Source organism: Scyliorhinus torazame, chromosome 13 (genome assembly GCF_047496885.1).
Source record: "Scyliorhinus torazame isolate Kashiwa2021f chromosome 13, sScyTor2.1, whole genome shotgun sequence".
Lineage (NCBI taxonomy): Eukaryota > Metazoa > Chordata > Chondrichthyes > Carcharhiniformes > Scyliorhinidae > Scyliorhinus > Scyliorhinus torazame.
In genome coordinates, this window is record NC_092719.1 from 209,645,664 (window position 1) to 209,673,019 (window position 27,356).

At 47.6% G+C, this 27,356-nt stretch overlaps 28 non-coding genes across 28 annotated transcripts; 26 read left to right on the forward strand and 2 right to left on the reverse strand.

Annotated features, from left to right (window-relative positions):
* The first annotated feature begins 261 nt into the window (after window positions 1-261).
* trnaf-gaa (transfer RNA phenylalanine (anticodon GAA)) lies at window positions 262-334 on the forward strand. Its single transcript has one exon. It is a non-coding gene; the product is annotated as a tRNA-Phe (tRNA).
* Window positions 335-977: 643 nt separating this feature from the next.
* Window positions 978-1,050, forward strand: trnaf-gaa (transfer RNA phenylalanine (anticodon GAA)). The gene has a single exon. It is a non-coding gene; the product is annotated as a tRNA-Phe (tRNA).
* Window positions 1,051-1,693: 643 nt separating this feature from the next.
* On the forward strand, window positions 1,694-1,766 carry trnaf-gaa (transfer RNA phenylalanine (anticodon GAA)). Its single transcript has one exon. It is a non-coding gene; the product is annotated as a tRNA-Phe (tRNA).
* Window positions 1,767-2,409: 643 nt separating this feature from the next.
* On the forward strand, window positions 2,410-2,482 carry trnaf-gaa (transfer RNA phenylalanine (anticodon GAA)). Its single transcript has one exon. It is a non-coding gene; the product is annotated as a tRNA-Phe (tRNA).
* A 643-nt stretch (window positions 2,483-3,125) lies between these two features.
* On the forward strand, window positions 3,126-3,198 carry trnaf-gaa (transfer RNA phenylalanine (anticodon GAA)). Its single transcript has one exon. It is a non-coding gene; the product is annotated as a tRNA-Phe (tRNA).
* Window positions 3,199-3,841: 643 nt separating this feature from the next.
* On the forward strand, window positions 3,842-3,914 carry trnaf-gaa (transfer RNA phenylalanine (anticodon GAA)). The gene has a single exon. It is a non-coding gene; the product is annotated as a tRNA-Phe (tRNA).
* A 643-nt stretch (window positions 3,915-4,557) lies between these two features.
* Window positions 4,558-4,630, forward strand: trnaf-gaa (transfer RNA phenylalanine (anticodon GAA)). Its single transcript has one exon. It is a non-coding gene; the product is annotated as a tRNA-Phe (tRNA).
* A 643-nt stretch (window positions 4,631-5,273) lies between these two features.
* On the forward strand, window positions 5,274-5,346 carry trnaf-gaa (transfer RNA phenylalanine (anticodon GAA)). The gene has a single exon. It is a non-coding gene; the product is annotated as a tRNA-Phe (tRNA).
* A 643-nt stretch (window positions 5,347-5,989) lies between these two features.
* trnaf-gaa (transfer RNA phenylalanine (anticodon GAA)) lies at window positions 5,990-6,062 on the forward strand. The gene has a single exon. It is a non-coding gene; the product is annotated as a tRNA-Phe (tRNA).
* A 643-nt stretch (window positions 6,063-6,705) lies between these two features.
* Window positions 6,706-6,778, forward strand: trnaf-gaa (transfer RNA phenylalanine (anticodon GAA)). The gene has a single exon. It is a non-coding gene; the product is annotated as a tRNA-Phe (tRNA).
* Window positions 6,779-7,421: 643 nt separating this feature from the next.
* Window positions 7,422-7,494, forward strand: trnaf-gaa (transfer RNA phenylalanine (anticodon GAA)). The gene has a single exon. It is a non-coding gene; the product is annotated as a tRNA-Phe (tRNA).
* Window positions 7,495-8,137: 643 nt separating this feature from the next.
* On the forward strand, window positions 8,138-8,210 carry trnaf-gaa (transfer RNA phenylalanine (anticodon GAA)). Its single transcript has one exon. It is a non-coding gene; the product is annotated as a tRNA-Phe (tRNA).
* Window positions 8,211-8,853: 643 nt separating this feature from the next.
* On the forward strand, window positions 8,854-8,926 carry trnaf-gaa (transfer RNA phenylalanine (anticodon GAA)). Its single transcript has one exon. It is a non-coding gene; the product is annotated as a tRNA-Phe (tRNA).
* Window positions 8,927-9,569: 643 nt separating this feature from the next.
* trnaf-gaa (transfer RNA phenylalanine (anticodon GAA)) lies at window positions 9,570-9,642 on the forward strand. Its single transcript has one exon. It is a non-coding gene; the product is annotated as a tRNA-Phe (tRNA).
* Window positions 9,643-10,285: 643 nt separating this feature from the next.
* On the forward strand, window positions 10,286-10,358 carry trnaf-gaa (transfer RNA phenylalanine (anticodon GAA)). Its single transcript has one exon. It is a non-coding gene; the product is annotated as a tRNA-Phe (tRNA).
* Window positions 10,359-11,001: 643 nt separating this feature from the next.
* trnaf-gaa (transfer RNA phenylalanine (anticodon GAA)) lies at window positions 11,002-11,074 on the forward strand. The gene has a single exon. It is a non-coding gene; the product is annotated as a tRNA-Phe (tRNA).
* Window positions 11,075-11,717: 643 nt separating this feature from the next.
* trnaf-gaa (transfer RNA phenylalanine (anticodon GAA)) lies at window positions 11,718-11,790 on the forward strand. Its single transcript has one exon. It is a non-coding gene; the product is annotated as a tRNA-Phe (tRNA).
* A 643-nt stretch (window positions 11,791-12,433) lies between these two features.
* Window positions 12,434-12,506, forward strand: trnaf-gaa (transfer RNA phenylalanine (anticodon GAA)). The gene has a single exon. It is a non-coding gene; the product is annotated as a tRNA-Phe (tRNA).
* Window positions 12,507-13,149: 643 nt separating this feature from the next.
* On the forward strand, window positions 13,150-13,222 carry trnaf-gaa (transfer RNA phenylalanine (anticodon GAA)). Its single transcript has one exon. It is a non-coding gene; the product is annotated as a tRNA-Phe (tRNA).
* A 643-nt stretch (window positions 13,223-13,865) lies between these two features.
* Window positions 13,866-13,938, forward strand: trnaf-gaa (transfer RNA phenylalanine (anticodon GAA)). Its single transcript has one exon. It is a non-coding gene; the product is annotated as a tRNA-Phe (tRNA).
* Window positions 13,939-14,581: 643 nt separating this feature from the next.
* trnaf-gaa (transfer RNA phenylalanine (anticodon GAA)) lies at window positions 14,582-14,654 on the forward strand. Its single transcript has one exon. It is a non-coding gene; the product is annotated as a tRNA-Phe (tRNA).
* A 643-nt stretch (window positions 14,655-15,297) lies between these two features.
* On the forward strand, window positions 15,298-15,370 carry trnaf-gaa (transfer RNA phenylalanine (anticodon GAA)). Its single transcript has one exon. It is a non-coding gene; the product is annotated as a tRNA-Phe (tRNA).
* A 643-nt stretch (window positions 15,371-16,013) lies between these two features.
* trnaf-gaa (transfer RNA phenylalanine (anticodon GAA)) lies at window positions 16,014-16,086 on the forward strand. The gene has a single exon. It is a non-coding gene; the product is annotated as a tRNA-Phe (tRNA).
* Window positions 16,087-16,729: 643 nt separating this feature from the next.
* On the forward strand, window positions 16,730-16,802 carry trnaf-gaa (transfer RNA phenylalanine (anticodon GAA)). The gene has a single exon. It is a non-coding gene; the product is annotated as a tRNA-Phe (tRNA).
* Window positions 16,803-18,907: 2,105 nt separating this feature from the next.
* trnaf-gaa (transfer RNA phenylalanine (anticodon GAA)) lies at window positions 18,908-18,980 on the forward strand. The gene has a single exon. It is a non-coding gene; the product is annotated as a tRNA-Phe (tRNA).
* Window positions 18,981-19,346: 366 nt separating this feature from the next.
* On the forward strand, window positions 19,347-19,419 carry trnaf-gaa (transfer RNA phenylalanine (anticodon GAA)). The gene has a single exon. It is a non-coding gene; the product is annotated as a tRNA-Phe (tRNA).
* A 277-nt stretch (window positions 19,420-19,696) lies between these two features.
* Window positions 19,697-19,769, reverse strand: trnaf-gaa (transfer RNA phenylalanine (anticodon GAA)). The gene has a single exon. It is a non-coding gene; the product is annotated as a tRNA-Phe (tRNA).
* Window positions 19,770-20,505: 736 nt separating this feature from the next.
* Window positions 20,506-20,579, reverse strand: trnan-guu (transfer RNA asparagine (anticodon GUU)). The gene has a single exon. It is a non-coding gene; the product is annotated as a tRNA-Asn (tRNA).
* Window positions 20,580-27,356: the final 6,777 nt, after the last annotated feature.

The following is a 27,356-nucleotide window of genomic DNA, read 5'->3' on the forward strand; positions in this document are numbered from 1 at the left end:
ATTTAGGCCATGCAGTCCATGGAGTGTGCCCTGCCATTGAATGATGGTTGATATGTGTCTCATCCTCATTTTGCTGCCTTCTCCCCATAACGCTGATCCCTGATTAAGCAAGAAGATATCTATTTGTGGCTTAAAGACACCCAGTGATTTGTTTCCACAGCTTTGGCGACAATTGTTCAAGAGATTGACCACACTCTGGCTGAAGAAATTGCTCGTCATCTCAGTTTTGAACGATCGTCACTTCAATTGGGTTTTTCAGCAGCCGAAATAGCTCAGTTGGGAGAGCGTTAGACTGAAGATCTAAAGGTCCCTGGTTCAATCCCGGGTTTCGGCATTGCACCGGGTGCTACATTTCCTTGCTATCTGCCAAGTTGCCCAGCCTTTTGCCTCACATTCTCATCCTTTGACTTTCAGCATGCTTAAACCATTACTTGCCTTGCCTTCTTTTCCCTGCTCAGCGTTTCTACCAACTTCACTTCTCCTTTCCACTGTAACACCAGCCCTGCAACACCACCTCAACAATCAACTTACACAAAGTGCAACAATCCAAATACCCATCACAACTGCCAAGGAAAAAGAGTCCCATTCAACGTTTAGCTATGGGATTGTTGGTGCTTTGGGCAAGGCGGAAACCTGATCAAAGGCGATGGGAAGTGCACATTTGGGGGAGAATATTGGGCATGGATCTGGCATCAGACCAAAAGACATCGCAACACATTTAGGCCATGCAGTCCATGGAGTGTGCCCTGCCATTGAATGATGGTTGATATGTGTCTCATCCTCATTTTGCTGCCTTCTCCCCATAACGCTGATCCCTGATTAAGCAAGAAGATATCTATTTGTGGCTTAAAGACACCCAGTGATTTGTTTCCACAGCTTTGGCGACAATTGTTCAAGAGATTGACCACACTCTGGCTGAAGAAATTGCTCGTCATCTCAGTTTTGAACGATCGTCACTTCAATTGGGTTTTTCAGCAGCCGAAATAGCTCAGTTGGGAGAGCGTTAGACTGAAGATCTAAAGGTCCCTGGTTCTATCCCGGGTTTCGGCATTGCACCGGGTGCTACATTTCCTTGCTATCTGCCAAGTTGCCCAGCCTTTTGCCTCACATTCTCATCCTTTGACTTTCAGCATGCTTAAACCATTACTTGCCTTGCCTTCTTTTCCCTGCTCAGCGTTTCTACCAACTTCACTTCTCCTTTCCACTGTAACACCAGCCCTGCAACACCACCTCAACAATCAACTTACACAAAGTGCAACAATCCAAATACCCATCACAACTGCCAAGGAAAAAGAGTCCCATTCAACGTTTAGCTATGGGATTGTTGGTGCTTTGGGCAAGGCGGAAACCTGATCAAAGGCGATGGGAAGTGCACATTTGGGGGAGAATATTGGGCATGGATCTGGCATCAGACCAAAAGACATCGCAACACATTTAGGCCATGCAGTCCATGGAGTGTGCCCTGCCATTGAATGATGGTTGATATGTGTCTCATCCTCATTTTGCTGCCTTCTCCCCATAACGCTGATCCCTGATTAAGCAAGAAGATATCTATTTGTGGCTTAAAGACACCCAGTGATTTGTTTCCACAGCTTTGGCGACAATTGTTCAAGAGATTGACCACACTCTGGCTGAAGAAATTGCTCGTCATCTCAGTTTTGAACGATCGTCACTTCAATTGGGTTTTTCAGCAGCCGAAATAGCTCAGTTGGGAGAGCGTTAGACTGAAGATCTAAAGGTCCCTGGTTCAATCCCGGGTTTCGGCATTGCACCGGGTGCTACATTTCCTTGCTATCTGCCAAGTTGCCCAGCCTTTTGCCTCACATTCTCATCCTTTGACTTTCAGCATGCTTAAACCATTACTTGCCTTGCCTTCTTTTCCCTGCTCAGCGTTTCTACCAACTTCACTTCTCCTTTCCACTGTAACACCAGCCCTGCAACACCACCTCAACAATCAACTTACACAAAGTGCAACAATCCAAATACCCATCACAACTGCCAAGGAAAAAGAGTCCCATTCAACGTTTAGCTATGGGATTGTTGGTGCTTTGGGCAAGGCGGAAACCTGATCAAAGGCGATGGGAAGTGCACATTTGGGGGAGAATATTGGGCATGGATCTGGCATCAGACCAAAAGACATCGCAACACATTTAGGCCATGCAGTCCATGGAGTGTGCCCTGCCATTGAATGATGGTTGATATGTGTCTCATCCTCATTTTGCTGCCTTCTCCCCATAACGCTGATCCCTGATTAAGCAAGAAGATATCTATTTGTGGCTTAAAGACACCCAGTGATTTGTTTCCACAGCTTTGGCGACAATTGTTCAAGAGATTGACCACACTCTGGCTGAAGAAATTGCTCGTCATCTCAGTTTTGAACGATCGTCACTTCAATTGGGTTTTTTAGCAGCCGAAATAGCTCAGTTGGGAGAGCGTTAGACTGAAGATCTAAAGGTCCCTGGTTCAATCCCGGGTTTCGGCATTGCACCGGGTGCTACATTTCCTTGCTATCTGCCAAGTTGCCCAGCCTTTTGCCTCACATTCTCATCCTTTGACTTTCAGCATGCTTAAACCATTACTTGCCTTGCCTTCTTTTCCCTGCTCAGCGTTTCTACCAACTTCACTTCTCCTTTCCACTGTAACACCAGCCCTGCAACACCACCTCAACAATCAACTTACACAAAGTGCAACAATCCAAATACCCATCACAACTGCCAAGGAAAAAGAGTCCCATTCAACGTTTAGCTATGGGATTGTTGGTGCTTTGGGCAAGGCGGAAACCTGATCAAAGGCGATGGGAAGTGCACATTTGGGGGAGAATATTGGGCATGGATCTGGCATCAGACCAAAAGACATCGCAACACATTTAGGCCATGCAGTCCATGGAGTGTGCCCTGCCATTGAATGATGGTTGATATGTGTCTCATCCTCATTTTGCTGCCTTCTCCCCATAACGCTGATCCCTGATTAAGCAAGAAGATATCTATTTGTGGCTTAAAGACACCCAGTGATTTGTTTCCACAGCTTTGGCGACAATTGTTCAAGAGATTGACCACACTCTGGCTGAAGAAATTGCTCGTCATCTCAGTTTTGAACGATCGTCACTTCAATTGGGTTTTTCAGCAGCCGAAATAGCTCAGTTGGGAGAGCGTTAGACTGAAGATCTAAAGGTCCCTGGTTCAATCCCGGGTTTCGGCATTGCACCGGGTGCTACATTTCCTTGCTATCTGCCAAGTTGCCCAGCCTTTTGCCTCACATTCTCATCCTTTGACTTTCAGCATGCTTAAACCATTACTTGCCTTGCCTTCTTTTCCCTGCTCAGCGTTTCTACCAACTTCACTTCTCCTTTCCACTGTAACACCAGCCCTGCAACACCACCTCAACAATCAACTTACACAAAGTGCAACAATCCAAATACCCATCACAACTGCCAAGGAAAAAGAGTCCCATTCAACGTTTAGCTATGGGATTGTTGGTGCTTTGGGCAAGGCGGAAACCTGATCAAAGGCGATGGGAAGTGCACATTTGGGGGAGAATATTGGGCATGGATCTGGCATCAGACCAAAAGACATCGCAACACATTTAGGCCATGCAGTCCATGGAGTGTGCCCTGCCATTGAATGATGGTTGATATGTGTCTCATCCTCATTTTGCTGCCTTCTCCCCATAACGCTGATCCCTGATTAAGCAAGAAGATATCTATTTGTGGCTTAAAGACACCCAGTGATTTGTTTCCACAGCTTTGGCGACAATTGTTCAAGAGATTGACCACACTCTGGCTGAAGAAATTGCTCGTCATCTCAGTTTTGAACGATCGTCACTTCAATTGGGTTTTTCAGCAGCCGAAATAGCTCAGTTGGGAGAGCGTTAGACTGAAGATCTAAAGGTCCCTGGTTCTATCCCGGGTTTCGGCATTGCACCGGGTGCTACATTTCCTTGCTATCTGCCAAGTTGCCCAGCCTTTTGCCTCACATTCTCATCCTTTGACTTTCAGCATGCTTAAACCATTACTTGCCTTGCCTTCTTTTCCCTGCTCAGCGTTTCTACCAACTTCACTTCTCCTTTCCACTGTAACACCAGCCCTGCAACACCACCTCAACAATCAACTTACACAAAGTGCAACAATCCAAATACCCATCACAACTGCCAAGGAAAAAGAGTCCCATTCAACGTTTAGCTATGGGATTGTTGGTGCTTTGGGCAAGGCGGAAACCTGATCAAAGGCGATGGGAAGTGCACATTTGGGGGAGAATATTGGGCATGGATCTGGCATCAGACCAAAAGACATCGCAACACATTTAGGCCATGCAGTCCATGGAGTGTGCCCTGCCATTGAATGATGGTTGATATGTGTCTCATCCTCATTTTGCTGCCTTCTCCCCATAACGCTGATCCCTGATTAAGCAAGAAGATATCTATTTGTGGCTTAAAGACACCCAGTGATTTGTTTCCACAGCTTTGGCGACAATTGTTCAAGAGATTGACCACACTCTGGCTGAAGAAATTGCTCGTCATCTCAGTTTTGAACGATCGTCACTTCAATTGGGTTTTTCAGCAGCCGAAATAGCTCAGTTGGGAGAGCGTTAGACTGAAGATCTAAAGGTCCCTGGTTCAATCCCGGGTTTCGGCATTGCACCGGGTGCTACATTTCCTTGCTATCTGCCAAGTTGCCCAGCCTTTTGCCTCACATTCTCATCCTTTGACTTTCAGCATGCTTAAACCATTACTTGCCTTGCCTTCTTTTCCCTGCTCAGCGTTTCTACCAACTTCACTTCTCCTTTCCACTGTAACACCAGCCCTGCAACACCACCTCAACAATCAACTTACACAAAGTGCAACAATCCAAATACCCATCACAACTGCCAAGGAAAAAGAGTCCCATTCAACGTTTAGCTATGGGATTGTTGGTGCTTTGGGCAAGGCGGAAACCTGATCAAAGGCGATGGGAAGTGCACATTTGGGGGAGAATATTGGGCATGGATCTGGCATCAGACCAAAAGACATCGCAACACATTTAGGCCATGCAGTCCATGGAGTGTGCCCTGCCATTGAATGATGGTTGATATGTGTCTCATCCTCATTTTGCTGCCTTCTCCCCATAACGCTGATCCCTGATTAAGCAAGAAGATATCTATTTGTGGCTTAAAGACACCCAGTGATTTGTTTCCACAGCTTTGGCGACAATTGTTCAAGAGATTGACCACACTCTGGCTGAAGAAATTGCTCGTCATCTCAGTTTTGAACGATCGTCACTTCAATTGGGTTTTTCAGCAGCCGAAATAGCTCAGTTGGGAGAGCGTTAGACTGAAGATCTAAAGGTCCCTGGTTCTATCCCGGGTTTCGGCATTGCACCGGGTGCTACATTTCCTTGCTATCTGCCAAGTTGCCCAGCCTTTTGCCTCACATTCTCATCCTTTGACTTTCAGCATGCTTAAACCATTACTTGCCTTGCCTTCTTTTCCCTGCTCAGCGTTTCTACCAACTTCACTTCTCCTTTCCACTGTAACACCAGCCCTGCAACACCACCTCAACAATCAACTTACACAAAGTGCAACAATCCAAATACCCATCACAACTGCCAAGGAAAAAGAGTCCCATTCAACGTTTAGCTATGGGATTGTTGGTGCTTTGGGCAAGGCGGAAACCTGATCAAAGGCGATGGGAAGTGCACATTTGGGGGAGAATATTGGGCATGGATCTGGCATCAGACCAAAAGACATCGCAACACATTTAGGCCATGCAGTCCATGGAGTGTGCCCTGCCATTGAATGATGGTTGATATGTGTCTCATCCTCATTTTGCTGCCTTCTCCCCATAACGCTGATCCCTGATTAAGCAAGAAGATATCTATTTGTGGCTTAAAGACACCCAGTGATTTGTTTCCACAGCTTTGGCGACAATTGTTCAAGAGATTGACCACACTCTGGCTGAAGAAATTGCTCGTCATCTCAGTTTTGAACGATCGTCACTTCAATTGGGTTTTTCAGCAGCCGAAATAGCTCAGTTGGGAGAGCGTTAGACTGAAGATCTAAAGGTCCCTGGTTCAATCCCGGGTTTCGGCATTGCACCGGGTGCTACATTTCCTTGCTATCTGCCAAGTTGCCCAGCCTTTTGCCTCACATTCTCATCCTTTGACTTTCAGCATGCTTAAACCATTACTTGCCTTGCCTTCTTTTCCCTGCTCAGCGTTTCTACCAACTTCACTTCTCCTTTCCACTGTAACACCAGCCCTGCAACACCACCTCAACAATCAACTTACACAAAGTGCAACAATCCAAATACCCATCACAACTGCCAAGGAAAAAGAGTCCCATTCAACGTTTAGCTATGGGATTGTTGGTGCTTTGGGCAAGGCGGAAACCTGATCAAAGGCGATGGGAAGTGCACATTTGGGGGAGAATATTGGGCATGGATCTGGCATCAGACCAAAAGACATCGCAACACATTTAGGCCATGCAGTCCATGGAGTGTGCCCTGCCATTGAATGATGGTTGATATGTGTCTCATCCTCATTTTGCTGCCTTCTCCCCATAACGCTGATCCCTGATTAAGCAAGAAGATATCTATTTGTGGCTTAAAGACACCCAGTGATTTGTTTCCACAGCTTTGGCGACAATTGTTCAAGAGATTGACCACACTCTGGCTGAAGAAATTGCTCGTCATCTCAGTTTTGAACGATCGTCACTTCAATTGGGTTTTTCAGCAGCCGAAATAGCTCAGTTGGGAGAGCGTTAGACTGAAGATCTAAAGGTCCCTGGTTCTATCCCGGGTTTCGGCATTGCACCGGGTGCTACATTTCCTTGCTATCTGCCAAGTTGCCCAGCCTTTTGCCTCACATTCTCATCCTTTGACTTTCAGCATGCTTAAACCATTACTTGCCTTGCCTTCTTTTCCCTGCTCAGCGTTTCTACCAACTTCACTTCTCCTTTCCACTGTAACACCAGCCCTGCAACACCACCTCAACAATCAACTTACACAAAGTGCAACAATCCAAATACCCATCACAACTGCCAAGGAAAAAGAGTCCCATTCAACGTTTAGCTATGGGATTGTTGGTGCTTTGGGCAAGGCGGAAACCTGATCAAAGGCGATGGGAAGTGCACATTTGGGGGAGAATATTGGGCATGGATCTGGCATCAGACCAAAAGACATCGCAACACATTTAGGCCATGCAGTCCATGGAGTGTGCCCTGCCATTGAATGATGGTTGATATGTGTCTCATCCTCATTTTGCTGCCTTCTCCCCATAACGCTGATCCCTGATTAAGCAAGAAGATATCTATTTGTGGCTTAAAGACACCCAGTGATTTGTTTCCACAGCTTTGGCGACAATTGTTCAAGAGATTGACCACACTCTGGCTGAAGAAATTGCTCGTCATCTCAGTTTTGAACGATCGTCACTTCAATTGGGTTTTTCAGCAGCCGAAATAGCTCAGTTGGGAGAGCGTTAGACTGAAGATCTAAAGGTCCCTGGTTCAATCCCGGGTTTCGGCATTGCACCGGGTGCTACATTTCCTTGCTATCTGCCAAGTTGCCCAGCCTTTTGCCTCACATTCTCATCCTTTGACTTTCAGCATGCTTAAACCATTACTTGCCTTGCCTTCTTTTCCCTGCTCAGCGTTTCTACCAACTTCACTTCTCCTTTCCACTGTAACACCAGCCCTGCAACACCACCTCAACAATCAACTTACACAAAGTGCAACAATCCAAATACCCATCACAACTGCCAAGGAAAAAGAGTCCCATTCAACGTTTAGCTATGGGATTGTTGGTGCTTTGGGCAAGGCGGAAACCTGATCAAAGGCGATGGGAAGTGCACATTTGGGGGAGAATATTGGGCATGGATCTGGCATCAGACCAAAAGACATCGCAACACATTTAGGCCATGCAGTCCATGGAGTGTGCCCTGCCATTGAATGATGGTTGATATGTGTCTCATCCTCATTTTGCTGCCTTCTCCCCATAACGCTGATCCCTGATTAAGCAAGAAGATATCTATTTGTGGCTTAAAGACACCCAGTGATTTGTTTCCACAGCTTTGGCGACAATTGTTCAAGAGATTGACCACACTCTGGCTGAAGAAATTGCTCGTCATCTCAGTTTTGAACGATCGTCACTTCAATTGGGTTTTTCAGCAGCCGAAATAGCTCAGTTGGGAGAGCGTTAGACTGAAGATCTAAAGGTCCCTGGTTCAATCCCGGGTTTCGGCATTGCACCGGGTGCTACATTTCCTTGCTATCTGCCAAGTTGCCCAGCCTTTTGCCTCACATTCTCATCCTTTGACTTTCAGCATGCTTAAACCATTACTTGCCTTGCCTTCTTTTCCCTGCTCAGCGTTTCTACCAACTTCACTTCTCCTTTCCACTGTAACACCAGCCCTGCAACACCACCTCAACAATCAACTTACACAAAGTGCAACAATCCAAATACCCATCACAACTGCCAAGGAAAAAGAGTCCCATTCAACGTTTAGCTATGGGATTGTTGGTGCTTTGGGCAAGGCGGAAACCTGATCAAAGGCGATGGGAAGTGCACATTTGGGGGAGAATATTGGGCATGGATCTGGCATCAGACCAAAAGACATCGCAACACATTTAGGCCATGCAGTCCATGGAGTGTGCCCTGCCATTGAATGATGGTTGATATGTGTCTCATCCTCATTTTGCTGCCTTCTCCCCATAACGCTGATCCCTGATTAAGCAAGAAGATATCTATTTGTGGCTTAAAGACACCCAGTGATTTGTTTCCACAGCTTTGGCGACAATTGTTCAAGAGATTGACCACACTCTGGCTGAAGAAATTGCTCGTCATCTCAGTTTTGAACGATCGTCACTTCAATTGGGTTTTTCAGCAGCCGAAATAGCTCAGTTGGGAGAGCGTTAGACTGAAGATCTAAAGGTCCCTGGTTCAATCCCGGGTTTCGGCATTGCACCGGGTGCTACATTTCCTTGCTATCTGCCAAGTTGCCCAGCCTTTTGCCTCACATTCTCATCCTTTGACTTTCAGCATGCTTAAACCATTACTTGCCTTGCCTTCTTTTCCCTGCTCAGCGTTTCTACCAACTTCACTTCTCCTTTCCACTGTAACACCAGCCCTGCAACACCACCTCAACAATCAACTTACACAAAGTGCAACAATCCAAATACCCATCACAACTGCCAAGGAAAAAGAGTCCCATTCAACGTTTAGCTATGGGATTGTTGGTGCTTTGGGCAAGGCGGAAACCTGATCAAAGGCGATGGGAAGTGCACATTTGGGGGAGAATATTGGGCATGGATCTGGCATCAGACCAAAAGACATCGCAACACATTTAGGCCATGCAGTCCATGGAGTGTGCCCTGCCATTGAATGATGGTTGATATGTGTCTCATCCTCATTTTGCTGCCTTCTCCCCATAACGCTGATCCCTGATTAAGCAAGAAGATATCTATTTGTGGCTTAAAGACACCCAGTGATTTGTTTCCACAGCTTTGGCGACAATTGTTCAAGAGATTGACCACACTCTGGCTGAAGAAATTGCTCGTCATCTCAGTTTTGAACGATCGTCACTTCAATTGGGTTTTTCAGCAGCCGAAATAGCTCAGTTGGGAGAGCGTTAGACTGAAGATCTAAAGGTCCCTGGTTCAATCCCGGGTTTCGGCATTGCACCGGGTGCTACATTTCCTTGCTATCTGCCAAGTTGCCCAGCCTTTTGCCTCACATTCTCATCCTTTGACTTTCAGCATGCTTAAACCATTACTTGCCTTGCCTTCTTTTCCCTGCTCAGCGTTTCTACCAACTTCACTTCTCCTTTCCACTGTAACACCAGCCCTGCAACACCACCTCAACAATCAACTTACACAAAGTGCAACAATCCAAATACCCATCACAACTGCCAAGGAAAAAGAGTCCCATTCAACGTTTAGCTATGGGATTGTTGGTGCTTTGGGCAAGGCGGAAACCTGATCAAAGGCGATGGGAAGTGCACATTTGGGGGAGAATATTGGGCATGGATCTGGCATCAGACCAAAAGACATCGCAACACATTTAGGCCATGCAGTCCATGGAGTGTGCCCTGCCATTGAATGATGGTTGATATGTGTCTCATCCTCATTTTGCTGCCTTCTCCCCATAACGCTGATCCCTGATTAAGCAAGAAGATATCTATTTGTGGCTTAAAGACACCCAGTGATTTGTTTCCACAGCTTTGGCGACAATTGTTCAAGAGATTGACCACACTCTGGCTGAAGAAATTGCTCGTCATCTCAGTTTTGAACGATCGTCACTTCAATTGGGTTTTTCAGCAGCCGAAATAGCTCAGTTGGGAGAGCGTTAGACTGAAGATCTAAAGGTCCCTGGTTCAATCCCGGGTTTCGGCATTGCACCGGGTGCTACATTTCCTTGCTATCTGCCAAGTTGCCCAGCCTTTTGCCTCACATTCTCATCCTTTGACTTTCAGCATGCTTAAACCATTACTTGCCTTGCCTTCTTTTCCCTGCTCAGCGTTTCTACCAACTTCACTTCTCCTTTCCACTGTAACACCAGCCCTGCAACACCACCTCAACAATCAACTTACACAAAGTGCAACAATCCAAATACCCATCACAACTGCCAAGGAAAAAGAGTCCCATTCAACGTTTAGCTATGGGATTGTTGGTGCTTTGGGCAAGGCGGAAACCTGATCAAAGGCGATGGGAAGTGCACATTTGGGGGAGAATATTGGGCATGGATCTGGCATCAGACCAAAAGACATCGCAACACATTTAGGCCATGCAGTCCATGGAGTGTGCCCTGCCATTGAATGATGGTTGATATGTGTCTCATCCTCATTTTGCTGCCTTCTCCCCATAACGCTGATCCCTGATTAAGCAAGAAGATATCTATTTGTGGCTTAAAGACACCCAGTGATTTGTTTCCACAGCTTTGGCGACAATTGTTCAAGAGATTGACCACACTCTGGCTGAAGAAATTGCTCGTCATCTCAGTTTTGAACGATCGTCACTTCAATTGGGTTTTTCAGCAGCCGAAATAGCTCAGTTGGGAGAGCGTTAGACTGAAGATCTAAAGGTCCCTGGTTCTATCCCGGGTTTCGGCATTGCACCGGGTGCTACATTTCCTTGCTATCTGCCAAGTTGCCCAGCCTTTTGCCTCACATTCTCATCCTTTGACTTTCAGCATGCTTAAACCATTACTTGCCTTGCCTTCTTTTCCCTGCTCAGCGTTTCTACCAACTTCACTTCTCCTTTCCACTGTAACACCAGCCCTGCAACACCACCTCAACAATCAACTTACACAAAGTGCAACAATCCAAATACCCATCACAACTGCCAAGGAAAAAGAGTCCCATTCAACGTTTAGCTATGGGATTGTTGGTGCTTTGGGCAAGGCGGAAACCTGATCAAAGGCGATGGGAAGTGCACATTTGGGGGAGAATATTGGGCATGGATCTGGCATCAGACCAAAAGACATCGCAACACATTTAGGCCATGCAGTCCATGGAGTGTGCCCTGCCATTGAATGATGGTTGATATGTGTCTCATCCTCATTTTGCTGCCTTCTCCCCATAACGCTGATCCCTGATTAAGCAAGAAGATATCTATTTGTGGCTTAAAGACACCCAGTGATTTGTTTCCACAGCTTTGGCGACAATTGTTCAAGAGATTGACCACACTCTGGCTGAAGAAATTGCTCGTCATCTCAGTTTTGAACGATCGTCACTTCAATTGGGTTTTTCAGCAGCCGAAATAGCTCAGTTGGGAGAGCGTTAGACTGAAGATCTAAAGGTCCCTGGTTCAATCCCGGGTTTCGGCATTGCACCGGGTGCTACATTTCCTTGCTATCTGCCAAGTTGCCCAGCCTTTTGCCTCACATTCTCATCCTTTGACTTTCAGCATGCTTAAACCATTACTTGCCTTGCCTTCTTTTCCCTGCTCAGCGTTTCTACCAACTTCACTTCTCCTTTCCACTGTAACACCAGCCCTGCAACACCACCTCAACAATCAACTTACACAAAGTGCAACAATCCAAATACCCATCACAACTGCCAAGGAAAAAGAGTCCCATTCAACGTTTAGCTATGGGATTGTTGGTGCTTTGGGCAAGGCGGAAACCTGATCAAAGGCGATGGGAAGTGCACATTTGGGGGAGAATATTGGGCATGGATCTGGCATCAGACCAAAAGACATCGCAACACATTTAGGCCATGCAGTCCATGGAGTGTGCCCTGCCATTGAATGATGGTTGATATGTGTCTCATCCTCATTTTGCTGCCTTCTCCCCATAACGCTGATCCCTGATTAAGCAAGAAGATATCTATTTGTGGCTTAAAGACACCCAGTGATTTGTTTCCACAGCTTTGGCGACAATTGTTCAAGAGATTGACCACACTCTGGCTGAAGAAATTGCTCGTCATCTCAGTTTTGAACGATCGTCACTTCAATTGGGTTTTTCAGCAGCCGAAATAGCTCAGTTGGGAGAGCGTTAGACTGAAGATCTAAAGGTCCCTGGTTCTATCCCGGGTTTCGGCATTGCACCGGGTGCTACATTTCCTTGCTATCTGCCAAGTTGCCCAGCCTTTTGCCTCACATTCTCATCCTTTGACTTTCAGCATGCTTAAACCATTACTTGCCTTGCCTTCTTTTCCCTGCTCAGCGTTTCTACCAACTTCACTTCTCCTTTCCACTGTAACACCAGCCCTGCAACACCACCTCAACAATCAACTTACACAAAGTGCAACAATCCAAATACCCATCACAACTGCCAAGGAAAAAGAGTCCCATTCAACGTTTAGCTATGGGATTGTTGGTGCTTTGGGCAAGGCGGAAACCTGATCCAAGGCGATGGGAAGTGCACATTTGGGGGAGAATATTGGGCATGGATCTGGCATCAGACCAAAAGACATCGCAACACATTTAGGCCATGCAGTCCATGGAGTGTGCCCTGCCATTGAATGATGGTTGATATGTGTCTCATCCTCATTTTGCTGCCTTCTCCCCATAACGCTGATCCCTGATTAAGCAAGAAGATATCTATTTGTGGCTTAAAGACACCCAGTGATTTGTTTCCACAGCTTTGGCGACAATTGTTCAAGAGATTGACCACACTCTGGCTGAAGAAATTGCTCGTCATCTCAGTTTTGAACGATCGTCACTTCAATTGGGTTTTTCAGCAGCCGAAATAGCTCAGTTGGGAGAGCGTTAGACTGAAGATCTAAAGGTCCCTGGTTCTATCCCGGGTTTCGGCATTGCACCGGGTGCTACATTTCCTTGCTATCTGCCAAGTTGCCCAGCCTTTTGCCTCACATTCTCATCCTTTGACTTTCAGCATGCTTAAACCATTACTTGCCTTGCCTTCTTTTCCCTGCTCAGCGTTTCTACCAACTTCACTTCTCCTTTCCACTGTAACACCAGCCCTGCAACACCACCTCAACAATCAACTTACACAAAGTGCAACAATCCAAATACCCATCACAACTGCCAAGGAAAAAGAGTCCCATTCAACGTTTAGCTATGGGATTGTTGGTGCTTTGGGCAAGGCGGAAACCTGATCGTAGGCGATGGGAAGTGCACATTTGGGGGAGAATATTGGGCATGGATCTGGCATCAGACCAAAAGACATCGCAACACATTTAGGCCATGCAGTCCATGGAGTGTGCCCTGCCATTGAATGATGGTTGATATGTGTCTCATCCTCATTTTGCTGCCTTCTCCCCATAACGCTGATCCCTGATTAAGCAAGAAGATATCTATTTGTGGCTTAAAGACACCCAGTGATTTGTTTCCACAGCTTTGGCGACAATTGTTCAAGAGATTGACCACACTCTGGCTGAAGAAATTGCTCGTCATCTCAGTTTTGAACGATCGTCACTTCAATTGGGTTTTTCAGCAGCCGAAATAGCTCAGTTGGGAGAGCGTTAGACTGAAGATCTAAAGGTCCCTGGTTCAATCCCGGGTTTCGGCATTGCACCGGGTGCTACATTTCCTTGCTATCTGCCAAGTTGCCCAGCCTTTTGCCTCACATTCTCATCCTTTGACTTTCAGCATGCTTAAACCATTACTTGCCTTGCCTTCTTTTCCCTGCTCAGCGTTTCTACCAACTTCACTTCTCCTTTCCACTGTAACACCAGCCCTGCAACACCACCTCAACAATCAACTTACACAAAGTGCAACAATCCAAATACCCATCACAACTGCCAAGGAAAAAGAGTCCCATTCAACGTTTAGCTATGGGATTGTTGGTGCTTTGGGCAAGGCGGAAACCTGATCGTAGGCGATGGGAAGTGCACATTTGGGGGAGAATATTGGGCATGGATCTGGCATCAGACCAAAAGACATCGCAACACATTTAGGCCATGCAGTCCATGGAGTGTGCCCTGCCATTGAATGATGGTTGATATGTGTCTCATCCTCATTTTGCTGCCTTCTCCCCATAACGCTGATCCCTGATTAAGCAAGAAGATATCTATTTGTGGCTTAAAGACACCCAGTGATTTGTTTCCACAGCTTTGGCGACAATTGTTCAAGAGATTGACCACACTCTGGCTGAAGAAATTGCTCGTCATCTCAGTTTTGAACGATCGTCACTTCAATTGGGTTTTTCAGCAGCCGAAATAGCTCAGTTGGGAGAGCGTTAGACTGAAGATCTAAAGGTCCCTGGTTCTATCCCGGGTTTCGGCATTGCACCGGGTGCTACATTTCCTTGCTATCTGCCAAGTTGCCCAGCCTTTTGCCTCACATTCTCATCCTTTGACTTTCAGCATGCTTAAACCATTACTTGCCTTGCCTTCTTTTCCCTGCTCAGCGTTTCTACCAACTTCACTTCTCCTTTCCACTGTAACACCAGCCCTGCAACACCACCTCAACAATCAACTTACACAAAGTGCAACAATCCAAATACCCATCACAACTGCCAAGGAAAAAGAGTCCCATTCAACGTTTAGCTATGGGATTGTTGGTGCTTTGGGCAAGGCGGAAACCTGATCGTAGGCGATGGGAAGTGCACATTTGGGGGAGAATATTGGGCATGGATCTGGCATCAGACCAAAAGACATCGCAACACATTTAGGCCATGCAGTCCATGGAGTGTGCCCTGCCATTGAATGATGGTTGATATGTGTCTCATCCTCATTTTGCTGCCTTCTCCCCATAACGCTGATCCCTGATTAAGCAAGAAGATATCTATTTGTGGCTTAAAGACACCCAGTGATTTGTTTCCACAGCTTTGGCGACAATTGTTCAAGAGATTGACCACACTCTGGCTGAAGAAATTGCTCGTCATCTCAGTTTTGAACGATCGTCACTTCAATTGGGTTTTTCAGCAGCCGAAATAGCTCAGTTGGGAGAGCGTTAGACTGAAGATCTAAAGGTCCCTGGTTCTATCCCGGGTTTCGGCATTGCACCGGGTGCTACATTTCCTTGCTATCTGCCAAGTTGCCCAGCCTTTTGCCTCACATTCTCATCCTTTGACTTTCAGCATGCTTAAACCATTACTTGCCTTGCCTTCTTTTCCCTGCTCAGCGTTTCTACCAACTTCACTTCTCCTTTCCACTGTAACACCAGCCCTGCAACACCACCTCAACAATCAACTTACACAAAGTGCAACAATCCAAATACCCATCACAACTGCCAAGGAAAAAGAGTCCCATTCAACGTTTAGCTATGGGATTGTTGGTGCTTTGGGCAAGGCGGAAACCTGATCAAAGGCGATGGGAAGTGCACATTTGGGGGAGAATATTGGGCATGGATCTGGCATCAGACCAAAAGACATCGCAACACATTTAGGCCATGCAGTCCATGGAGTGTGCCCTGCCATTGAATGATGGTTGATATGTGTCTCATCCTCATTTTGCTGCCTTCTCCCCATAACGCTGATCCCTGATTAAGCAAGAAGATATCTATTTGTGGCTTAAAGACACCCAGTGATTTGTTTCCACAGCTTTGGCGACAATTGTTCAAGAGATTGACCACACTCTGGCTGAAGAAATTGCTCGTCATCTCAGTTTTGAACGATCGTCACTTCAATTGGGTTTTTCAGCAGCCGAAATAGCTCAGTTGGGAGAGCGATAGACTGAAGATCTAAAGGTCCCTGGTTCAATCCCGGGTTTCGGCATTGCACCGGGTGCTACATTTCCTTGCTATCTGCCAAGTTGCCCAGCCTTTTGCCTCACATTCTCATCCTTTGACTTTCAGCATGCTTAAACCATTACTTGCCTTGCCTTCTTTTCCCTGCTCAGCGTTTCTACCAACTTCACTTCTCCTTTCCACTGTAACACCAGCCCTGCAACACCACCTCAACAATCAACTTACACAAAGTGCAACAATCCAAATACCCATCACAACTGCCAAGGAAAAAGAGTCCCATTCAACGTTTAGCTATGGGATTGTTGGTGCTTTGGGCAAGGCGGAAACCTGATCAAAGGCGATGGGAAGTGCACATTTGGGGGAGAATATTGGGCATGGATCTGGCATCAGACCAAAAGACATCGCAACACATTTAGGCCATGCAGTCCATGGAGTGTGCCCTGCCATTGAATGATGGTTGATATGTGTCTCATCCTCATTTTGCTGCCTTCTCCCCATAACGCTGATCCCTGATTAAGCAAGAAGATATCTATTTGTGGCTTAAAGACACCCAGTGATTTGTTTCCACAGCTTTGGCGACAATTGTTCAAGAGATTGACCACACTCTGGCTGAAGAAATTGCTCGTCATCTCAGTTTTGAACGATCGTCACTTCAATTGGGTTTTTCAGCAGCCGAAATAGCTCAGTTGGGAGAGCGTTAGACTGAAGATCTAAAGGTCCCTGGTTCTATCCCGGGTTTCGGCATTGCACCGGGTGCTACATTTCCTTGCTATCTGCCAAGTTGCCCAGCCTTTTGCCTCACATTCTCATCCTTTGACTTTCAGCATGCTTAAACCATTACTTGCCTTGCCTTCTTTTCCCTGCTCAGCGTTTCTACCAACTTCACTTCTCCTTTCCACTGTAACACCAGCCCTGCAACACCACCTCAACAATCAACTTACACAAAGTGCAACAATCCAAATACCCATCACAACTGCCAAGGAAAAAGAGTCCCATTCAACGTTTAGCTATGGGATTGTTGGTGCTTTGGGCAAGGCGGAAACCTGATCGTAGGCGATGGGAAGTGCACATTTGGGGGAGAATATTGGGCATGGATCTGGCATCAGACCAAAAGACATCGCAACACATTTAGGCCATGCAGTCCATGGAGTGTGCCCTGCCATTGAATGATGGTTGATATGTGTCTCATCCTCATTTTGCTGCCTTCTCCCCATAACTCTGATCCCTGATTAAGCAAGAAGATATCTATTTGTGGCTTAAAGACACCCAGTGATTTGTTTCCACAGCTTTGGCGACAATTGTTCAAGAGATTGACCACACTCTGGCTGAAGAAATTGCTCGTCATCTCAGTTTTCAACAATCTTCACTTCAATTGGGTTTTTCAGCAGCCGAAATAGCTCAGTTGGGAGAGCGTTAGACTGAAGATCTAAAGGTCCCTGGCTGAAGAAATTGCTCCTCATCTCAGTTTTCAAGGATCGTCGCTTCAATTGTGTCCTTCACCAGCCGATTGCTCGGCTGGCAATCGGCAGCACCACCCGATGCTTCAGACTGGCTAGCTGACCTTTCAGAGTTCCTGCACCTGGAAAAGATCAAATACGCCCTCCGAGGGTCGGAGGAAGGCTTCCTTACTGCATGGGGGCAATTCGTCAGCCTGTTCGAAATCCTGTGCCAACAACAGCCAGTAAAGGAGGAAACTGGAAGGATTAGAAAGAGAAAAGAAAGAAAGACAAGGAGGAACGTCAGGGATGCACACCCCAGGGAGGAGGGGGGGTTGGGGGGGGGGGGGGGGGGGCGGCGGGGGGGGGGGGGGGGGGCGGTAAAGAAGACAGAGAGCATGAAAGAGACAAAAAGAAATAACGCAGAGGGAGGGGGCAACCCCTCCCCCCTCAACATTCATAAAAAGGACACAGCCGAACCCGAGGGAGGGAGGAAAGAAAGTGGGGGGGTGGGGAACAGGACAGGAGGAAAGAGGAGAAGGGGGAACAACCCCCCCCCCCCCCGGACCGATCAGTGAGGGCATCAGAGAGCAGAGAGGGTGGGCAGGGGGAGGGGGAAGCGTTAGGGGAAGGGGGGCTGTGTGGGGAGAGCGACATGTCGAATTAGACGGCAACAGTGCGCAAATTGAGAAACGTAAGAAAAAGCCTTCTGTGTATTGTATAATGAATGAAAACGAACGGCAATGTACATAATTTTGAAATTGCCAATGAAAAGATTTTTTTTAAAAAACGAAGGTTGCACATCAGGGTAATTCCAGGAGAGTCTCGGAGACTCAGGCAATAACTTGGTCTGTATAGCATTCTGAATGTTACTTTACCATGTGTACATCAATCAAACAACGTTCTCGTTAATAAAACATCATTCTAATAATGTCACCAGCAGTTCTGTAGATTCATTGCATAGACAAGATCAAGGAACTCAACGGGCATCTCCGAATCGTGGGGCTGGTCTCCTCGGTAGCATGGCTGAAGGTGCAGGATTGGTTTAAGCATTGCTGTCCCTCGTTAGCAGGGGGCTTGCGAGTGGCGGTCCCATCAAATAAGCCGGCGAGACCATCATTTGTGGCGTGAAGCCCGTGGGGGCCACGTTAAGTGGAGCAATTAACGTTTTATAACGGTGATGGCCTTGCTGGTCCGAGCATCGGGAAGCTCGTGGCAGTTCCTGCGCTGCCACATTTAGAAACTTTTTGGGTAAATTGCACCGAACAGGCGCCAGAATGTGGCGACTAGGGGTTTTTCACAGTAACTTAATTGCGGTGTTAATGTAAGCCTAATTGTAACAATAAAAATTATTACTATGACTATGAGTAGCTCAGGCAGAACAGAGGACACCCCTGCGAGGATATGGTATCAGCCGAAATAGCTCAGTTGGGAGAGCGTTAGACTGAAGATCTAAAGGTCCCTGGTTCAATCCCGGGTTTCGGCACAGGATCCGACGTTGTCTTGTGGGACGCGTTGAGTTTTGCCTCACATTCTCATCCCTTTACTTTCAGCACGCTTAAACCTTCACACGCCTTGCCTTCTTTTCCCTGCTCAGCTTTTGCACCATCTTCCCTTATCCACTGCAACACCACTCCTTCCATCGACTTACACAAAGTGCAACAACCCAAATACCCAGCACAATCACCTCTCGTTATTTTTCAAGCAGAGTTTTGCACTCAATATTTTACTGTCACTCCTAAACAATTGCATTCTCATTGTTCCTTTCCGAGTAGAAACATTGACATTGTAAGATTAGGACCGCTGTGAAGCTACTCTCATATGCCTCATTCTGAACTCTGTAAGCATGGTAGCCGAAATAGCTCAGTTGGGAGAGCGTTAGACTGAAGATCTAAAGGTCCCTGGTTCAATCCCGGGTTTCGGCAATATTTTCTCTGACTTGTCCACCAGCACCATTGCCCCTCGCGGTTGAACCTGCAAGTCTAATTTTCCTTTTCTTTTTCTCCTCCTGTGCTCTAGTTTTAAAATGTAAACCATCACAGCCGAATAGATGACAAAAAGCAAATCGTTCAGCTTCGATAAAGTGAAAAGGGGACCGGGAGGTCGGGGACAACATTTCAGTCCACAGACCTGCGTTTCCTTTTTGCCTGGTCTGCCTTCCGTGTTCATTGTAAAATTGGAATGTCCATCTTTCAAGAAAAGTGCCGAAACCGGGGATTGAACCAGGGACCTTTAGATCTTCAGTCTAACGCTCTCCCAACTGAGCTATTTCGGCTGATACATTCTCCGAATTGTTGCAACCAAACTGAACAATGCATTAACTCAATCTTCCTATGTTGTGTCGTTTCTTTGTGCCTGTTCTGGTGGCTGGAATGATGTCCTTCCCGGGAATCAGGACCGACTGGAAATGCAGCAAACACGCTCACATTAAAACAAACATTAATACTTAACGCTTTAAAAAAAAACACTACCCTCCATCCATTACTCCCCCCCCCACCCCTGACAAAAACTGTTCCATCATTTTCTTTAAAAGATGACCTGAGGACATAATTTTGTTTGTTGTCACCAGTCGGCTTACTGCGATGAAGTTACTTTTAAAGCCACTTTCCGTCCAATAAAGCTTAAAATAAAAACTTTAAAAAGTAAAACGCCTGCTTCGGTTATCAACGAAAAATTAGAAGGTATCAAATTGCAAAATATGTTTTAGCTGAACACGCAAATAAATGGGGGGAGGGGGGGCGGCGGTTATGTCATTAGATCTTTTTAAAAATGACATTGTTGAGAAGTTCGGCTCTTTAAGTGGTTGGCAGAAGGATTTTGTTAAAGATAATAATTTCGTTGCAAAAAAAAGATTAAAATAACGGAAAGAGAGGCGAAGAATCACCTGGTTAAAGACTTGTGTAGAAATGGATTGGCGTGAATTTGGTGCAAGCAAATTGAAGGCAAAAAAAAAGACAATTGAATTGCTGCTCATTTATAATGTGCGAATTACCGACTGGACAAAAAACATCCGTCCCTGGGTGGGCTCGAACCACCAACCTTTCGGTTAACAGCCGAACGCGCTAACCGATTGCGCCACAGAGACATATCATGTAACACTTCCGCATGGCTATTTGTTGCAATGCTCGCTATCTGCCTGTACTATTATATATTGGCATACTAAGGTTTCGACTTTATCCCCGGACTGCAATACTTGTTAAAACAATGATCCCTGCGCCATGATCGTGGTGTGCTCACCCTGCACATCATCTTTAACATTTCCCTCCCCCCACCCCAAGGCCAGGCTTCCTGCCGCAGATGAGCATCAAAAATATCAACACTTTCAAAATTCAGAGTCGTCAGCAGAACACCAATCCCACCCCACCCTAATTAATAACAGAGAGCTCTGCAAACTGGAAAATCAATGAGCTAAAAAGTGCCTCCCCCTAGAACCTCGACCCCCCCCCCCCCCCCCCCACTTTCCCCAGAACCTCTCCCTCTCCCTCCCCAGAAACTCTCCCTCCTCCCTTCAACAGAACCTCTCCCTCCCCCGCCTTCCCCCCCACCCCCATACAGTTGTAGAATGGATACCGGATAGGTTCTCATTCGTCCCATCATGGCTTCACCAGTTCTGGTGCAAGAGAAGATCAACTAATCCCGCTCCCTTGACCTTACCCTGTCCTCCTGCAATTTCTTTCCCTTCAATTTCTTAGCCAATTGTCTTTTGAGAGCCAAGATTGAACTGGTCCCCACCACACTGCCAGCCAGATCCGTTGTAACCCATTTGCTGCGTAAAAATATTTCCCCCTCATTTTGTTGTTTCTTTTTCCAGTCACTTTAACTCGGTGTCCTCTGGTTCTTGCCCATTCCACCAATGGGAACAGTTTCTCCCTGTCTGCTCTGTCCAGGCACCTCATGACTTTGAGCCTCCTGATGTGTTGGGTACTCTGCTACACAGACGAACCAACACGGTTGCGAATGGTACAATTCAGTTTTATTACTAACATTCATTTACAGTGATAAACTGGTTACTGATGTTCGATCATAACCCTTGAATCTGTGGACCTATTCCGAATACTGTCTTGGAGTGGCACTCAGCACATGGTGGATGTCTGAGTGGCTTGCTGTGAGCTCTGTGCCCTGAGCTGCCTCCTGCTGGAATGCCCGGGAAGTGTCGTGTTCCCTATTTTGTAGTGTGTATGCTCTTGCCTGTGATTGGCTGTGGTGTTTGTGTGTCGATTGGTCCGTTGATCTGTCCATCAGTATGTATGTATGCTTGTACCATGATGTTTACCTGAATATCATGACATCCCCCCTTTTTTAACAAGAACATGTGCCTATGTGGTTATAAATAGAGATGTGTCTTGAGTGCAGTTGGATGTGTGTGTGCAATATCTACAGCATGTACATGGGGCTAAACTATATACAAGGGGCGATGTCGGGTGTGCCATAGCAACAAGGTTGTACCATGAACAAAGAATGGGGAAAGGTTGAATGACAAAACGAACTCCTGTAACGACAAGGAAGAACAGAAACATATTAACACAGTGGTATTATGAGTTCAATGTACAAACAGGCTCATAAACAAGCTCAGGTGGGCGACGAATTCGGGTTGACCGTGTTCACTTGCAACGGCTGGTGGGTCCTGGCTTGAGACATCCGGTTCCCATCAATGACCGCAACACGGAAGGCGTCCCGGTCGTCTGTGTCACTGGTCTGGATATCGTCTGGGCACGACACATAGTAAGGAGGCTGAATGGTCCGCACATTCCTGCGAGGTTGTCGGAATTGGGGAACATTGGCAGGTTGAGCTGCTTGACAGCAGGCAGCGTAGTGGCCCATCTTACCACAGCGGAGGCATTGTCGGTTTCTTGCCGGACATTGCCGCTTTAAATGTGCGGCTCCGCAGTTGCCGCACGTCGTGACGTCATGCCGTTCGTTGCGCCACCGCGCATGCGCAGTTCGGTCTTGCGTCGGGTGCGCCTGCGCATCACGTCCCACTGTGTCAACGTCATTTTTGGCACGCACAAACGTGGGAGGCCCCGGAAAGCGCGCGGAATGGCCGCCCTCGTCCGGGCCGCGGGCCGGGAGGAACTTGATCGCCTGGACCCGTTCGGCCTCGTAGGGCGCCTGCCTCGCTGATCCGGCCACGTAGGACCCCTGCCGCGCCGATTCGGCCGCTTGAAATTGGGAGTAGTGGCTAGTTGCGTTTTCATGCAGGACATCGGCTTCGATTGTGGAGGCTAATGTGAGGCCTTTAACTTTTAAGAGCTGCTGGCGTAGGGTGCCCGAGGTGACCCCAAAAACAATCTGGTCCCGAATCATTGAATCGGAGGTGGTGTCGTAACCGCAGGACTGCGCGAGGATACGAAGGTGCGTAAGGAAGGATTGAAAGGGCTCATTCTTACCCTGCATGCGCTGCTGGAAGAGATACCTCTCGAAACTCTCGTTGACCTCGATGTTGAAGTGTTGGTCGAGTTTGAGAAGGGCCGTCTTGTACTTGGTCCTGTCCTCACCTTCCGCGAACACCAGGGAGTTGTAGACATAGATGGCGTGTTGACCTGCCATGGGGAGGAGGATGGCGATCTTTCTGGTGTCTGAAGCGCGCTCCTTTTTGTTGGCTTCCAGGAAGAGCTGGAAGCGCTGTTTGAACAGCTTCCAATTGACACCGAGGTTTCCAGCGACTTGTAGCGGCTGCGGTGTGCTGACGGTGTCCATGGCGCAGGATGGCAGATTCCAGAGGATTCGTAGGTAGGTCCCACAGTTACTCCTGGTACTATGATGCATTCCAGCAGGAGACAGCTCAGGGCACAGAGCTCACAGCAAGCCACTCAGACATCCACCATGTGCTGAGTGCCACTCCAAGATAGTATTAGGAATCGGTCCACAGATTCAAGGGTTATGATCGAACCTCATGTGAATATCATGACACCTCCCTCTGCTTCTCTCACTTTCCGTCTCTCTTCACTCCCTCTACGCCTTCTCCCCTCCTCGTTTTCCTCGTCTTCCATTTCTGCTTCCACTTTCTGTCTCTCACACCCTCTCACTTGCTCTATATCTCTTGCCTCCCGTCTGTCCTCCTCAAACTTCGCTCATTTTCCCCTGCAATCTTTCCCTTTTTTTTGTAATTTACCACTTCTCCATTTTGTGTAGCTTCTTTATCTTAATGCCAATCTCTTTCTGTTGCATATGCCCTCGCCTTCCCCACAGCTGTTTCAGTGCTCTCTGCAAATTGGGTTAATTCAACACAGAACCCAATTAAGAACTACAGAAGTAGCTCCAATCAGATAATGCTTTGTCCTGGGCTGCATTAGTGTTTTAGATATATGTTGAAAGGCTCAAAATTGAATTTTGAATCCCATTATTGTTATTCTAAAATGGACTTTAAATCTGTGGAATATCCAGATGCCTCGATGAGGATCAGTTTATGGTTTGACTCCCTACAAATGATATTCGGTGAAACATTGGAAATGTAGGCCTGAAAGAACACTACCATCAGAAAGGTGAGTGCTGAATGTAATCATGGTCAACCACTACTACAGTGAATTTCTATGTGTTGTAACCTGCCTACTTACGATTGGCTGGGGACTAATGACTATCCCACAATCCTGTGGGAGTATGAGCTTCCCCAATGAGGGGGGCGGAGAAACTCCTAGTATAAATAAGCTGGCCAGTTCAGGAACCAGCAGGAAGGAGAAGGTAGCAAGGGAAGTTACTGCTACTGTTATGTATATATGTTATAGTAAATAAATGTTATTATTTTGTACCCTGAAAACTCGTGCTGGATTCTTCGTGGCCCTTACAAAACTGGCGACGAAGGTAAAAGTGAATAGCTGTCTACACTGCTGAAGCCACCTCCCTGGATTTTTGTTCGATACAGGTTGGAAGTTGTTTTCTATTATACCATGCCTCTGTATGGACGTTTGGATGTTTTTGATGCTGTGCTGGAAAGCTGGAACCAGTACGCACAACGGATGCGTTACTATTTCCGGGCAAACAATATCACTGAAAACGAGCGCCAGGTGGTCATATTGCTCACCGCCTGCAGCCCGCATACGTTTGGGGTGATTAGGAGCCTTACGTACCCAGCTGCGCTGGACACCAAAACGTTTGATGAACTTGTGAATATAGTGGGGCAACACTTTAACCCAACCCCGTCCACGATAGTCCAGCGTTACCGGTTTAATACCGCTGAGAGGACCCCTGGAGAATCCCTTGCCGATTTTTTTTTTTATCCAGGCTACGCGGGATTGCGGAATACTGTGACTATGGTGAGACCTTGTCAGAAATGTTACGCGACCGTTTGGTTTGCGGTATTAACAATGCAGCAACCCGGACTTCCGGGTGCAGCTATGCAGAGCTAGGTCGCATATTTGGTAGCTCCTGCTTGGAACGGACTTTTGGGCTCGTTACAGGGCCCCCACGGCATTTGTTTGCCATTTCCCGGTGTGGGAAGAAGGTTGCAACATTCCCCCGACAGTGTCCCCCAGGAAGGGTATGTCTCTTGGTTGCGAGACACGGCAGAAACAGTAAAAGATTTGGCTGCAACTGCAGGATAAACAGGGCCTCTTCCAGCATGCAGGTGGGGAAGGGCAAGCTTAAAGCTGCAAGCTGACCTGAGGGCTTGTATCAAAGGTGAATTCTAGCAGCAGAGGGAACAACTGTGAAAAGATCTCATCAAGGCCACTGAAGGGACTTCCGGTTGCGGTGATGCCTAGCTAGCCGCACGCTTCGGTGGCTCCAGCTCCGACGGACCTTCGGGCTCTTTTAAGAGCCCCAACGGGGAATTTTTCGATGACGCAACCCGGTGTGGGGTGTGTGAGAAGGGAGTCCCCCCCCCCCCCCCCCAAACGAAGGAGGAAAAAACCGGCGGTGGCGGCTGCAGCGCGAGGAATCGTTGACCAAAGGGTCAGAAAGAGAGAAGTACAAGATGGCGGCAGAGAAAGTGCAGGCGACATGGGGGCCTGAGCAGGATGAAATTGTGAGACGGTGCGTGGAGCTGCTGAAGAGGGAGGTGCTGACCCCGATGCTACAGGCTCAAGGAGACATTAAAGACCCAGGAGACTGAGCTCTGCGTGGTGGAGCAGAAGGTGACAGATATTGAGGACGAGATCCTGGGCCTGGCGGTTAAGACTCAGACGCACAAGGCACTTCATAAAAAGTGTACTGAAAGGATCGAGGCCCTAGAAAATGGAGCGCGAAGGAAGAACCTTCGGATACTAGGTCTCCCTGAGGGTGTGGAAGGAGTGGACTGTGGAGAGTACGCAAGTAAGATGCTGAGCTCACTGATGGGTGCTGAGGCCCCTGCGGGCCCCATGGAGGTGGAGTGGGCAAATCGGATTCCGGCGAGAAGACCAAAAGCGGGAGAACCACCGAGGGCGATAATCGTGCGATTTTACCGCCTTAAGGTCAGAGAAGAGGTCCTGAGATGGGCTAAAAAGGTGCGGAGTAGCAGATGGGAGAATGCTGTGGTACGGATATACCAGGATTGGAGTGCGGAGGTGGCGAGAAGGAGGGCGAGCTACAACCGAGCCAAAGAGGTGTTGCATGAAAGGAAGGTGAAGTTTGGGATGCTGCAGCCGGCAAGACTATGGGTCACGTATCAGGAGAGACACTAATTTCGAGACGGCGGAGGAAGCATGGTCCTTCATCAAAGAAGAGAAATTGGACCGGAACTGAGGGACTGATGCTGCAGGAAATGTTATTGTTATTGTTTTTGTTAATGTTACGGTGGAAGTTAATTGAGAAGTAAACAGGGAAGGGGGGAGACATTGGGGAAATGTGGGCGCCGGTGAGGGGGGAAAGACGGGACATAGTCGGAGAATGGGGAAGGAGAGGGGGAGGGGAAAGGGAGCTGCGCCATAAGAGGCGGGTCAGGTAAAGGGATGTTCCCGCGCCAGAAAGAATAAGGCGGGAAGACAGGCACAAGGCAGATGGGAGTTCCCCCACACGGGGGGGTCGAGGAGTGAGCAGGAGTAGCCGGGGTCAGTTGAAGTCAGCTGACTTACGGAAGTGATATGGGGGGAGCAATCATGCTAGATAGGGATCTAGCGGGCGGGGGGGGGGGGGTTGCTGCTGCGGAAATCCAAAAGGAAATGGCTAAAGAGTGGGTGGGCGGGGATGGTGTGCGACGCTGGGGGAGCGAGCGGGAGCGCGGAGGCGGGATATGGGACTGGCCTAGAGAAGGTAATGGCTAGTCGACACTGGAGGGGGGCAGGTAGCCCCCTAGTGAGGCTGATCACGTGGAATGTGAGAGGCCTGAATGGACCGATTAAAAAGGGCCCGAGTGCTCGCGCATTTGAAAGGACCAAGGGCAGACGTGGTTATGCTCCAAGAGACGCACCTAAAGGTGGCGGACCAAGTTAGGCTAAGGAAAGGATGGGTGGGACAGGTGTTCCACTCAGGACTGGACGCAAAGAACAGAGGGGTGGCCATTTTGGTGCGGAAACGGGTAGCATTTGAAGCAAAGAACATCGTAGCAGATAGCGGAGGTAGATATGTAATGGTGAGTGGTAGGCTGGAGGGAATGGAGGTCGTGTTGGTTAATGTGTATGCCCCAAATTGGGACGATGCGGGATTCATGAGACGGATGCTGGGGCGTATACCGGACCTGGAGGCAGGAAACTTGATTTTAGGAGGGGACTTTAATACGGTGCTGGACCCGGGGCTAGATAGATCCAGCTCAAGGACCGGAAGAAGGCCGGCAGCGGCTAAGGTACTTAAGGGGTTTATGGACCAAATAGGGGAGTGGATCCATGGCGATTTCTTAGACCTAGGGCTAGGGAGTTTTCCTTCTTCTCCCATGTCCATAAAGTGTACTCCCGGATAGATTTTTTTGTGTTGGGAAGGTCGTTGATCTCTAGGGTGGAAGAAGCTGAGTACT